This window comes from Heteronotia binoei, chromosome 9 (assembly GCF_032191835.1).
Source record: "Heteronotia binoei isolate CCM8104 ecotype False Entrance Well chromosome 9, APGP_CSIRO_Hbin_v1, whole genome shotgun sequence".
Taxonomy (NCBI): Eukaryota; Metazoa; Chordata; class Lepidosauria; order Squamata; family Gekkonidae; genus Heteronotia; species Heteronotia binoei.
Genome location: NC_083231.1, coordinates 14,306,806 through 14,318,321, shown reverse-complemented (window position 1 = coordinate 14,318,321; position 11,516 = coordinate 14,306,806). Strand labels below are relative to the sequence as shown.

The following is an 11,516-nucleotide window of genomic DNA, read 5'->3' as shown; positions in this document are numbered from 1 at the left end:
TTTTTTTTTTTTTTGCCACTCGTCAGCTTGCTGGCAGAGGGAAATCCCACCCACAACTAGCTCAAAGGTGACATGAAGATACCACCCAGAAGTGATCATTGATGTCACCCAGCGACGCTAGTTTTGGGGCATAACTCTATGGTAAAATCAGCTACAAACCAAAGAGTTTTGCCCAAAACTAGTGTGTCACCCCCAATGTCAATGGCATGATGATGTCACTTCTGGGCGACACCATCATGCCATGCATGATTTGCACACCTGGAGCAAACTCTCAGAGAAGACCCAGGGTTCCCCCACTGGCTGCTTTAAATAGCAAAATGTGAAGTCACTTCCCAAAACCATAATGTGTGTTTAGACAAAGGGGGAAAAAAGCATACTGGTCTTTTCTTTTTTAACCAAAAAAAAAAATATATTACGAATATTATTCTCCAAGGATAACATTGTTTATGGAGAATTTCCATCAAGGCAAGACTATGGATTTGTTCACACACACTAAATAATGTGCTTTGCAATTGGATTTTTATTGTCCTTGATCCCTCACTAGCAATTGCTCCGTTCCCGGGCTTTTGCTTTCCTTGGATCAATTGATCAATTCCTCACCAGTTGCTGCATGGGTGCATTTTGATCCATAAAGATAAAGGTAGTCCCCTGTGCAAGTACTAGTCGTTTCCGACTCTGGGGTGACGTTGCTTTCACGTTTTCATGGCAGACTTTTTACAGGGTGGTTTGCCATTGCCTTCCCCAATCATCTACACTTCCCCCCCTGCAAGCTGGGGACTCATTTTACTGACCTCAGATGGATGGAAGGCTGAGTCAACCTGGAGCTGGCTACCTGAACCCAGATTCCACCAGGATCGAACTCAGGTTGTGAGCAGAGCTTAGGACAGCAGTACTGCAGCTTTACCACTCTTTGCCATGGGGCTCGTTTTGATCCGTGGTTTCTCCAATTCCCCTCACAGCTTCCTGCTTTGTTTGTGTTTTTTTTTGGGGGGGGGGGAGAGATTCAGAAGCTGTGAGGGAAATTGGAAGGCGCCGTGAGTCAAAACATGGCTGTGCAGCAACTAGTGAGGAACTGATCGCTTGATCCGAGGAAAGCAGAAGCCCAAGGGCGGAGCAACTGCTAATGAGTTCAAGTTCAGATCTTTATTGGCATAAGGACTGCTAATGAGGAATCGGTCCAAGTCAGAATAGCAAAATCCACTTGCAAACAGTCGCCGTGTGAAAGCACCCTGTCCTTTGCCCTTCCTACCAACCTGTCTTAGTGATAGAGACCATGCCTGTCACAGCTTATTTCTTCCATGATTAATTAGACTTGTGGATCTGCTTCTGATGGACACATGTTGAGAACCCACAAGGAAAGGAGAGCAGAGTTTTATGATGTCTTTAGCCAACCAGACTGAAGGATGCCACTTGACTTTTGAGAGGTCCTTGGCAGCTCCACCACATTTTAATTTCATTCCTGTTGCCACGTATGCACACTGAAAGACAAGAAAGTAAAATCACTAAAGGCTTATGATCCAGGATATCACCTCCCAGATGAAAACCTGCCATTTTTTTTATGTGCCCCCAAATGGCTAACTGATATTATTGTGATGCACATATGCTGATATGCAGGGCTTTTTTTTTAGCAGGAACGCACAGGAAACACAGTTCTGGTTGGCTTGGAATGAGGGGTGCAGCCTAATATGCAAATGAGTTCCTGCTGGGCTTTTTCAACCCAAAAAAGCCCTGCTAATATGCAACAGGATTGAACATAGAACAGACACATCAGTGAGAGAACACTGTACTTTTCCAAGTCACTGCAAAGATACCTGCCCGTCCTCAATATAGTAAATGGGAAGCATAAACCGCTGCCTGAATGGTTTTCCAAGTTGGAGCAGATTAAAACTCAGTAGGCGCTCGTGATGTTTGAGCATTTCACACTGACAGAACAGGTGTTCACGCGTGTGTCGAAAAACAAAAGCGAACAGGAGTATGCAAATGGTGACATGAGATCGCTGCCGGAATCACCAAAAAAAAGACCAGTAGGAGCAAGCAGCCATCCTTCAGGACAAGGGCAATGCCCTTCAGTGTAGAGCTGGAAACAAGATACACACGCCAAATGGTGATGATTACAGAGCACTGCAATCTGTTCTGCTCCTATTCATTCTCAATTACCATTTTTTTCCCTTCTGAAATTCAGAAGAAGCTCAAAGTATGCATAGCCCAAGAATGACTCCTCCACAAGTTAAGACAAAAGTCTGATCCTGTTGATTTTAAACAGAGAATTATACTCATCCTTACATATTTTTTTTTTCCCAGAAGGTAGCTACAGAAGTTAGATTTGAGTCCCGTAACAGTGTGGCAATCATTCTTAAAAAGCCATGCCTCCCTTCCAGGGCTCTGAACCAATCCTTTTGATGGAAACCTCATACAAGAAAAAAAAGAATTTAAGAAAAAAAGAATTCTTAGAGATTGTGTAGCTCTTAAAAGAAGAAGACTGCTGAAGACTGCAGATTTATACCCCACCCTTCTCTCTGAACCAGAGACTCCAAGCGACTTACAATCTCCTATATCTTCTCCCCCAACAACAGACACCCTGTGACATGGGTGAGGCTGAAAGGGCTCTTACAGAAGCTGCCCTTTCAAGGATAACTCCTACGAGAGCTATGGCTGACCCAAGGCCATTCCAACAGCTGCAAGTGGAGAATCAAACCTGGTTCTCCCAGATAAGAGTCCGCACATTTAACCACTACACCAAACTGGTGTATTAGCTTAGTCTTAGCTTAGCCATGCTTTTATTTGATTTGTTTTTAAATTAGAGTTTGAGAGTTAGCTTAGGAATGAAAGCTCATTTTAATGGTACAAATAAGCATCTTCTTAAGGGCCCGTCATTCCTAAGTGGTGTGCATAGGTTCTGTGGTCAGGAGTTCTGTGAAAGAGAAAAACAGCCTTGAACCTGCTGAGGTACCCTGCCCAAAGAAAGCGGAACCAAATGTCTAGGGATGGGTACAAGCTGAACCACAAACCAAAATTCATCATGAATTTTGCTGTTTCGGAAACAGAAATTCATGGTGGGTCTACCATCACGAACATTCACAAACTTTTGAAGGAGTTTGTGGCAGTTTATGGATGGAGCAAAAAGCAGGGGTTTAAAGGGACTCTGGGTCCCTTTAAACCCCAGCTTTCTGTTTCCACTGAAAGTCAGAAAAAAAAAAATCTTCTGCAACCATGAGGACAGCATGCTCCCAGGATTCAGCTGTTTAAAGGGGTTTTCTTGGCAGCCAGCCCCTGGGGCTAGCTGTCCAAGAAAGCCCTTTTAAACAGCTGAATCGCACCGAGCAGGCTGTCCCTGTGGCTCAGCTGTTTAGAGCAGGGGCGGGGAACCTTTTTTTCTGCCAAGGGCCATTTGGATATTTATAACATCATTTGCAGGCCATACACAATTATCAACTTAAAAAACAATGCTCCACCGAGGGAGAACGATTCAGGCCAGCAAAATGAATGCAAATAATTGTTTTTCTATTTGAAGTTACGCTGGGAGAGCCTAATTCAGCACACACACACCCCAGCCTGCTGCCCTAGGCAAATGCCTAGGTCCAGGCATATTAGACCACATCCCCTAATATTAGCATATTAGATCACACACATTAGCATATTAGGCCACACCATCTGGGATAATCATGTGCAAATTGAACTGGTAGTAGCTGACTTCCACCCCCCACCCCTGCCATCCCTCCCTCCTTCCCTTCAGCTGCTCCCAGCAGACCTTTAAAGGCACCCACATACGCCAGCAGCAGTCCTTCACAATGACCACGAGAGGGGGGGGGCTCGGCCCAGCAATCCTCGAGGGCCAGACCAAGTGGTCTCGAGGGCTGTAAACAGCCCTCGGGCCTGACGTTCCTCACCCCTGGTTTAGACCCTGAAACAATTGAGATGTGGGAGCAGGCTTCCCCCCCTCCATAGCTCAGATATTTGGGTACGAACCTCAATTTGTATTTAAGCCAACTGGGTTCGTGGTTGGTTTGTAGTTCTCCCAAAAACGGAACCAGACTGCATTTCTGTGGTTCATGTCCATCCGTAGCTACCGCTGAGATACGATCAGCAACTGTAGAAAATGAATGCATAAAACTGACATGAAATATACTTTTTAGTCTTACGTTTAAAACACCCTCAACCTGCCATCTGCTTTAACAGCCGCTTGTTACTCTCTTCTGGTTCATGGCTGTGTGATCTTACTCACCCTTCCCTGGTCAGCTCTCTCTCTCTCTCTCTTTCTTGCCCTTTATCACTGTGCCATTTTCTGATTTATGACAAGCTTCATTTTCTGTGGGAGTTTTTATTATTTTTATGCAGCAGACTTCTCATCTCGTTCTGCCACCTGCTAATAGTTACAACAACATTTCACATTTTCCATACAGACTTGCACATACAAAAGCTAGGATTCTTCATAGCTGTTCTCTGCAAAGCATAGACATGTTAAAGCCCTTCCTTCCCAGTAATCACTCGAGTCCCGTCCCCTTCAGTAATCACTCAAGGAGAGCCAACATAGTACAGTAGAGTGGTTAAGAGAGGCAGATTCTAATCTGGAGAACTGGGTGTGAATCCTCACTCCTCCGTGTGAATCTTGCTGGGTGACCTTGGGCCAATCACAATTCTCTCAGAACTCTCTCAATCCCACCTCCCTCATAAGGTGCCTGTTGCGTGGAAGGGAAAGGAATGTGGCTTCAAGCAGCTCTGAGACTCCTTAAGGTAGGGAAAGGAAAGGAAAGGTCCCCTGTGCAAGCACCAGTCATTTCCGACTGTGGGTTGACGTTGGTTTCACAACATTTTCACGGCAGACTTTTTACGGGGTGATTTGCCATTGCCTTCCCCAGTCCTCTACACTTTCCCCCCAGCAAGCTGGGGACTCATTTGACTGACCTCGGAAGGATGGAAGGCTGAGTCAACTTCGAGCCGGCTACCTGCAAACCCAGCTACCACCAGGGATCGAACTCAGGTCGTGAGCAGAGCTTAGGACTTCAGTACTGCAGCTTTAATATTCTGCGCCACGGGCCTCTCAAAGTAGGGATAAGGGAGGTATAAAAACCTACTTTTTCTTTTCCTTAATGCATGACTTATGTAGCAACAGGAGCCTCGAAACCCATTTTTGGTTAATGCCAGTCCAACAAGAATAAAAAGCGACACCATATTGCTAAAGGAAAACCATATTTTATTTGTTTTGGGTCCTTATGTACTGACAAATGTCGAAGACAAACCAAAGAGCCTAGCTCAGAAGAGTCAATGGAAACCTTAACTGCTTGGATGTAATTTAAGTTTGCCGGTGAATGTTTCCAGGGTTCTTTGCCTCTGATGTCTTCAGCCCATTGACTAGGACCATCAGGTGGATCGCAGGGCATGTGCTGCTGGGTTTCAGGCCCTTACAGAGCTGCCTTGTTTTGCTCAATTGGTGAAGGACCTGAACATAAATGGAGAGAGCAACAGGGCGGTGAGGAGAGACCACTCAGTTGTAGGGAGTATTAGCACAGCCTGGTCCAATTTCCAGTTTTCCTAAATCCCTAGGTGGGGGAAGGGGATGAACATATATGAACATATGAAGCTGCCTTATACTGAATCAGACCTTTGGTCCATCAAAGTCAGTATTGTCTTCTCAGACTGGCAGCGGCTCTCCAGGGTCTCAAGCTGAGGTTTTTCACACCTGTTTGCCTGGACCCTTTTTTTGGAGATGCCAGGGATTGAACCTGGGACCTTCTGCTTCCCAAGCAGATGCTCTACCACTGAGCCACCGTCCCTCCCCCAGTTTGGAGGCCCTTCCCCTGCTTCAGGGTTATCAGAATGTGTGGGGAGAGGGAAATGTCTGGTGGGCACTCCGTTATGCCCTAAGGAGATCGATTCCCATAGGGTATAATGGAGACTTGATCGATGGGTGTTTGAGGCTCTAAGGGGGCTGTTTTTTGAGGTAGAGGCACCATGTTTTCAGCACAGCATCCAGTGCCTCTCCTCAAAATACCCTCCAAGTTTCAAAAAGGGTGGAGCAGGGGGTCCACTTCTATGATCTCCAGAAAAATGTGCCCCTATCCTTCATTATTTCCAAATGGAGGGAAGGCATTTAAAAGGTGTGCGGTCCCTTGAAATGGGATTGCCAGAACTCCCTTTGGAGTTCAGTCGTGCTTGTCACAGCCTTGCTCCTGGCTTCACCCCCAAAGTCCCCAGATATTTCCTGAGTTGGACTTGGCAACCCTATGCTGCGGCCTGCAGGTTAAGGTAGATGGAAGCATCGAAACCCTCTTATTTGTCTCCTACAGATCCGTTTGTGAGCTCATGCCTTTGCCCCCAAGGGGTGCTGCATGAGCTCTGTGGTTGATGCTGAAATGACAAAATCATTAAGAACAACACAATCAAAGATGTGATGATAGCTATTTTGACTTGTCCCAACGGGTTCTGCGGTTATCATAATAAGGGTGACAAAATGCTATTTAGCATAAGAAAATATTTAATGAAATGAAAGCCAATTAAGAGTTCACTTTTGCCATTTCCTGGAAGCCAACCCAAAAGGTCCCCAGCCTCTAACTCTTTTAATGGAGGGGGACTTTGTCACTATGGAGTAGCCATGAAGACAAGAACTGTTTTTCCTCTCTAGATAGATCCAGGTGGGCAGCTGTGTGGGTCTGAAGCAGTTGAACAAAGCAGGAGTCAAGTTTCACCTTTAAGACCAACCAAGTTTTATTCAGACGTAAGCTTTCGTGTGCTCTCTAAGCACACTCCATCAGATGAAGTGTGCTTAGAGAGCACACGAAAGCTTACGTTCTGAATAAAACTTGGTTGGTCTTAAAGGTGAAACTTGACTCCTGCTTTGTTCAATATGAAGGTGACTCACTTTCAAATTGGAGTTCAAATTCAGTTATACAACTGAATTTTTTTGGGGGGAAACCCCCCCTTTCCTGCTGCCGCCTTGCACTCTAAAGAAGCTTCTATCTCTAGGTCTACGACTGGCTCAGAGGAACACCCCAGTTTAGGCAGAGTCCCACGCAATAACTATATGGTCGTATGGTGTTAGTCAAATTACCTTTTTGTATGAATTTGGGGGATTTTAGTTAGGTGGGCAAGATGGCAACAGTAGCACGGAATCAATAACCTGGGGATACCAGGGTTGGTTTTCCCAGGATCCCCAGAGTCAAGGATGAGAGTTTTAACTAAAGCAAAATTATATTTTATTGGAGAAAAACTCAAGCATACAACCAACCAAGTTTTATTTAGAATGGCTATTTATTTATTTTTTATTTAGAAGGGTTTTTCTCCCTACCTCTGTTATTCAGCTAGCACAGGAGTGACACTTTCTCTGAAATGTATGGTAGGAATATGTAGATGTTAGGGTAATGTCATGTTTTAAGAATTTACGCACATCCTGCGTTTGCAAATGTTCTTTTATTTCAATTTTATTTTAGTATATTTCTATTCCGCCCATTCCCCGTAGAGCTCAGGGCGGAGTGCAACATATGATAAAACGATAAAATACAATAAAAAAAAAACATTCTATAAACAGACAACTCAACAGCACTCAGATGACCATGTCATCACATATTGCCCAGCCTCGCCATCTCACATCATGATATCTTATAGAGATGTCAGTTTTTATTCCATTTCCTAGCACAGATGGCAGTGCTGGCCGGGGAGGCCAACCGGATCAAGACTAGACGCCCGCAGCCTCAGCTAAAAGCCTGGCGGAACAGCTCCGTTTTACAGGCCCTACGGAAGGCTAATAAGCCTTAGGGGAGGGACGGTGGCTCAGTGGTAGAGCATCTGCTTAGGAAGCAGAAGGTCCCAGGTTCAATCCCTGGCATCTCCAAAAAAGGGTCCAGGCAAATAGGTGTGAAAAACCTCTGCTTGAGACCCTGGAGAGCCGCTGCCAGTCTGAGAAGACAATGCTGACTTTGATGGACCAAAGGTCTGATTCAGTATAAGGCAGCTTCATATGTTCATATGTAAGCCAGGGAGGACCTGGATCTCAATAGGGAGCTGATTCCACCAGGTCAGGGCCAGGACTGAAAAAACCCTGGCCCTAGTTAAGCGAGGCAGGAATCTCTTGGGCCGGGGATGACCAACAGATGTTGGGAGGCTGAACGTAACCATCTCCTGGGCATATATGGAATTTTAAGAATGTTCTTAAAATAGAAATTAAGACACCTGTGCTATACTCACCCACTCACTGGCTGACTAGCTCGGTACAGCAATTGTTAGGGTCTTTTCATACAGCTTCCAAAGCTGAAATTGCATACACACAGCAGTTTGAGGTGACCCAGAGACGCCTCAGAAAGTGCTATGGAAAACCCTTCCAAACGCTCACATCTGCTGCCCATCCCCGTCCCATACTCAACCCATCCTCTGGCATCCTCAGAGCAGCTCAAAAATCTACCGCTTTCAAAGTGGTAGCAAATTTCTGAGCCACACACCAGCCACACATCTGGACGCGGAAGCACGCAAGCAAGGCACCTTGGCAGTGTGAACCCGCCAAGCCACCCCAAGCCGCTTCTGGCCTTTTTTGTTAAAAAAAAATTGATTTCAAACACATAGGTGCATGGGCACATGAGCACACACGTGCACAACCACAGCTATAGAGATGTTGTGCCAAGTTGCTCCATGGATGGGATAGGAATGGCTTGTGGGGAGAGAAGAAGAAGAAGAAGAAGATATTGGATTTATATCCCGCCCTCCACTCCGAAGAGTCTCAGAGCGGCTCACAATCTCCTTTACCTTCCTCCCCCACAACAAACACCCTGTGAGGTGGGTGGGGCTGGAGAGGGCTCTCACAGCAGCTGCCCTTTCAAGGACAACTTCTGCCAGAGCTATGGCTGACCCAAGGCCATTCCAGCAGGTGCAAGTGGAGGAGTGGGGAATCAAACCCGGTTCTCCCAGATAAGAGTCCGCACACTTAACCACTACACCAAACTGGCTCTGTGGCTGCTTCTTTTTGAGCCTGCCCAATTCGGGTCGCCTCCCATTCACCCCAAACCACCCGTCTGTTATCTGCCATGATGTCTGAGGCACACTGAATAGAAAAAAAAAAATCTAGAAAAAGGACATTAAGAAAATCAAATAAAATTTTGGGCTCAGTATGAACTGAGAGACCAATAAAACATTCCACTCTATCAGCTTTCGTGGTTTTTGGAAAGTCACATAATCAGATAGATAAGTATCTGAAGAAATCCTGACAACTAGAAGCAACCAGTGACTGTCTAAATCCGACTGGTCAACAGAAGTGAAGTGGCTGTATTTACTAACATCAAGATAATCCTGTCTTCTCTGATTCAATAGCTCTGCTGCCTCAGGAATGGAAGATATTTTTCTTGAAACTCTAGGGAACAACTCCCCGGAACGGTAAACAACATTGGGCTTAGTCAACGTGAGAAAACTTCTTATACTTTCATTTAAGTTCCACTAAAATATAGAACAGAAGTAGGGATTCAGCACATGTTACCCTGAATGGAGGAGTTAAACGAATGCTTAAATCTTCTCTATTGAAATAAATTGGTCTGAAAAGTATTGTATTTGGGGCAATTTGTAAGCAGGACGCTTGAACAGCCTAGAGAAAGAAGAATCCTTCCTTCCTTCCTTCCTTTCTCCCTCCCTCCCTCCCCCTCTCCCTCTCCCTGTCCCCCTCTCTCCCTCTTATAATTTTAGAAAACAAGACCTTCAAATAAAGCTGAAAAACCAGCTTACCGGCTTGTCTTTCCACGAACCCCAAGCCCAGTTCCAATGAGAGACCTGAAGAGGCAACACAAGGAGAAACTCCGTTGATTTTCTGAAGAAAAGCTTCAAAAGGTCAAACAATGAAGTTATAACCCAAAAGGTCACACCATAGAAAAGCTGAAACAGCACTTTAGCCGTGAAGACTTCAGCTTGAAGATTTGTTTGAAAGAATAGGGTTAAAAGTAATTAGCCACTTTGGGATGAGATAGCCAAGTCTGTGGACACAGACATCATCAAGTTATTCAGAACAATGAAAACCCAAACAAGCTAGAACATAAGAGAAGCCATGTTGGATCAGGCCAATGGCCTATCCAGTCCAACACTCTGTGTCACACAGTAGCAAAAAAACCCTCCAAGTGCCATCAGGAGGTTCACAAGTGGAACTAGAAGCCCTTCCACTTTGCTCCTCTCCCAAGCACCAAGAATACAAAGCATCACTGCCCCAGACAGTTCCAACAATACGCTGTGGCTAATAACCACTGATGGACCTCTGCTCCATATTTTTATTCAATCCCCTCTTGAAGCTGGCTATGCTTGTAGCTGCCACCACGTCCTGTGGCAGTGAATTCCACATGTTAATCACCCTTTGGGTGAAGTACTTCCTTTTATCCGTTCTAACCTGCTAGGATGTGTTCCAAGATGACTCACTGCACAGCAAAATAGCAGGGGCAATTCAATATATATAAGTTCATTCTCCCAATTTCATAATGTCAGACCTCAACTCAGTCACACCTGAAAGTGACAGGCAGTAGGGTCTGGACATGGAACACACAATACTTTATCAAGCAGCATGTTATCAGCTTCTACATGAACTCAAGATGTGATCACCCCTGGGAGCTTTGACTTCTTTTTATAAAACACAGGACAAACTCTTGGACAACGGAGCATCAATGACTATTAGCAATTATAGTTAACCAATGCCTCCATGAACAAAGATAGCATTACCTATGAGACCAAAACATAGCAAACAGCCATTGCCTTTATGCTTAACTTTTGGAAACATCTGGTCAGTTGTAGCTAGCAACAGACTGAATGGACTCTGGTCTGATTCAGCAAAAAAAACTATTCTTGCATTGTTATTGTTTTACAAGAGATAACCCATGAGCACTTTAGCGGAAAAAAAAATTAATCAAAGGGTGTTTGAGATGAAAAGGACAGGACAACTGACAATTGGTTAAATGGACATGACATATTTTGGAAGGCTGTCAAAAGTAATCCGCTGTAACAGACTTAAACACTGTGCACCCAAAACGGTGGCAAAAAAAAAAAATACTTTGAACTTCACTGCTGATTCAAATTGTCTCCGAGTAAGACACCATAAACTCTTTTGTCCTGTATCTAAACTCAAAAGCCTCTCGTTTGAAGAACACTGATGCTTTCGACAAAGGCTTAATGACGCAGTTTCAATGCTAATTTAAATTGGCTTCTTAAAAATAAAATTGACAAGATTTTTGTGACTGCCACTTTCAGAACTGACCTTTGCAGCACTGGGCTGGTGCATAACCAAAGACTAGGAGTGTTTCATTTGAGAATCCAAGTAAGATTTCATTGGAAAATTCTGAGACCCTTCACAAGTACGGGCGGATACTACGGGGGGCTGAAAAGGCATCAGCATTTGATTGACTCGTCCAGGAACAAGTCCTTGAAAACTGCCCCCTTTTTTCTGTAAATCTGACCATAAATATAATCCTTTAAACTATACAGTGATGACATACAGCCTGTATGAACACACTGACACCTTGTGAACATTAATTTGACATGATTGCAGTGAGGAGGATGCGACAAGACAA

At 44.7% G+C, this 11,516-nt stretch overlaps 1 non-coding gene across 1 annotated transcript; it reads left to right on the top strand.

Annotated features, from left to right (window-relative positions):
* The first annotated feature begins 7,758 nt into the window (after nucleotides 1-7,758).
* Nucleotides 7,759-7,825, top strand: TRNAP-AGG (transfer RNA proline (anticodon AGG)). Its single transcript has one exon. It is a non-coding gene; the product is annotated as a tRNA-Pro (tRNA).
* The last annotated feature ends 3,691 nt before the right edge of the window (nucleotides 7,826-11,516 follow it).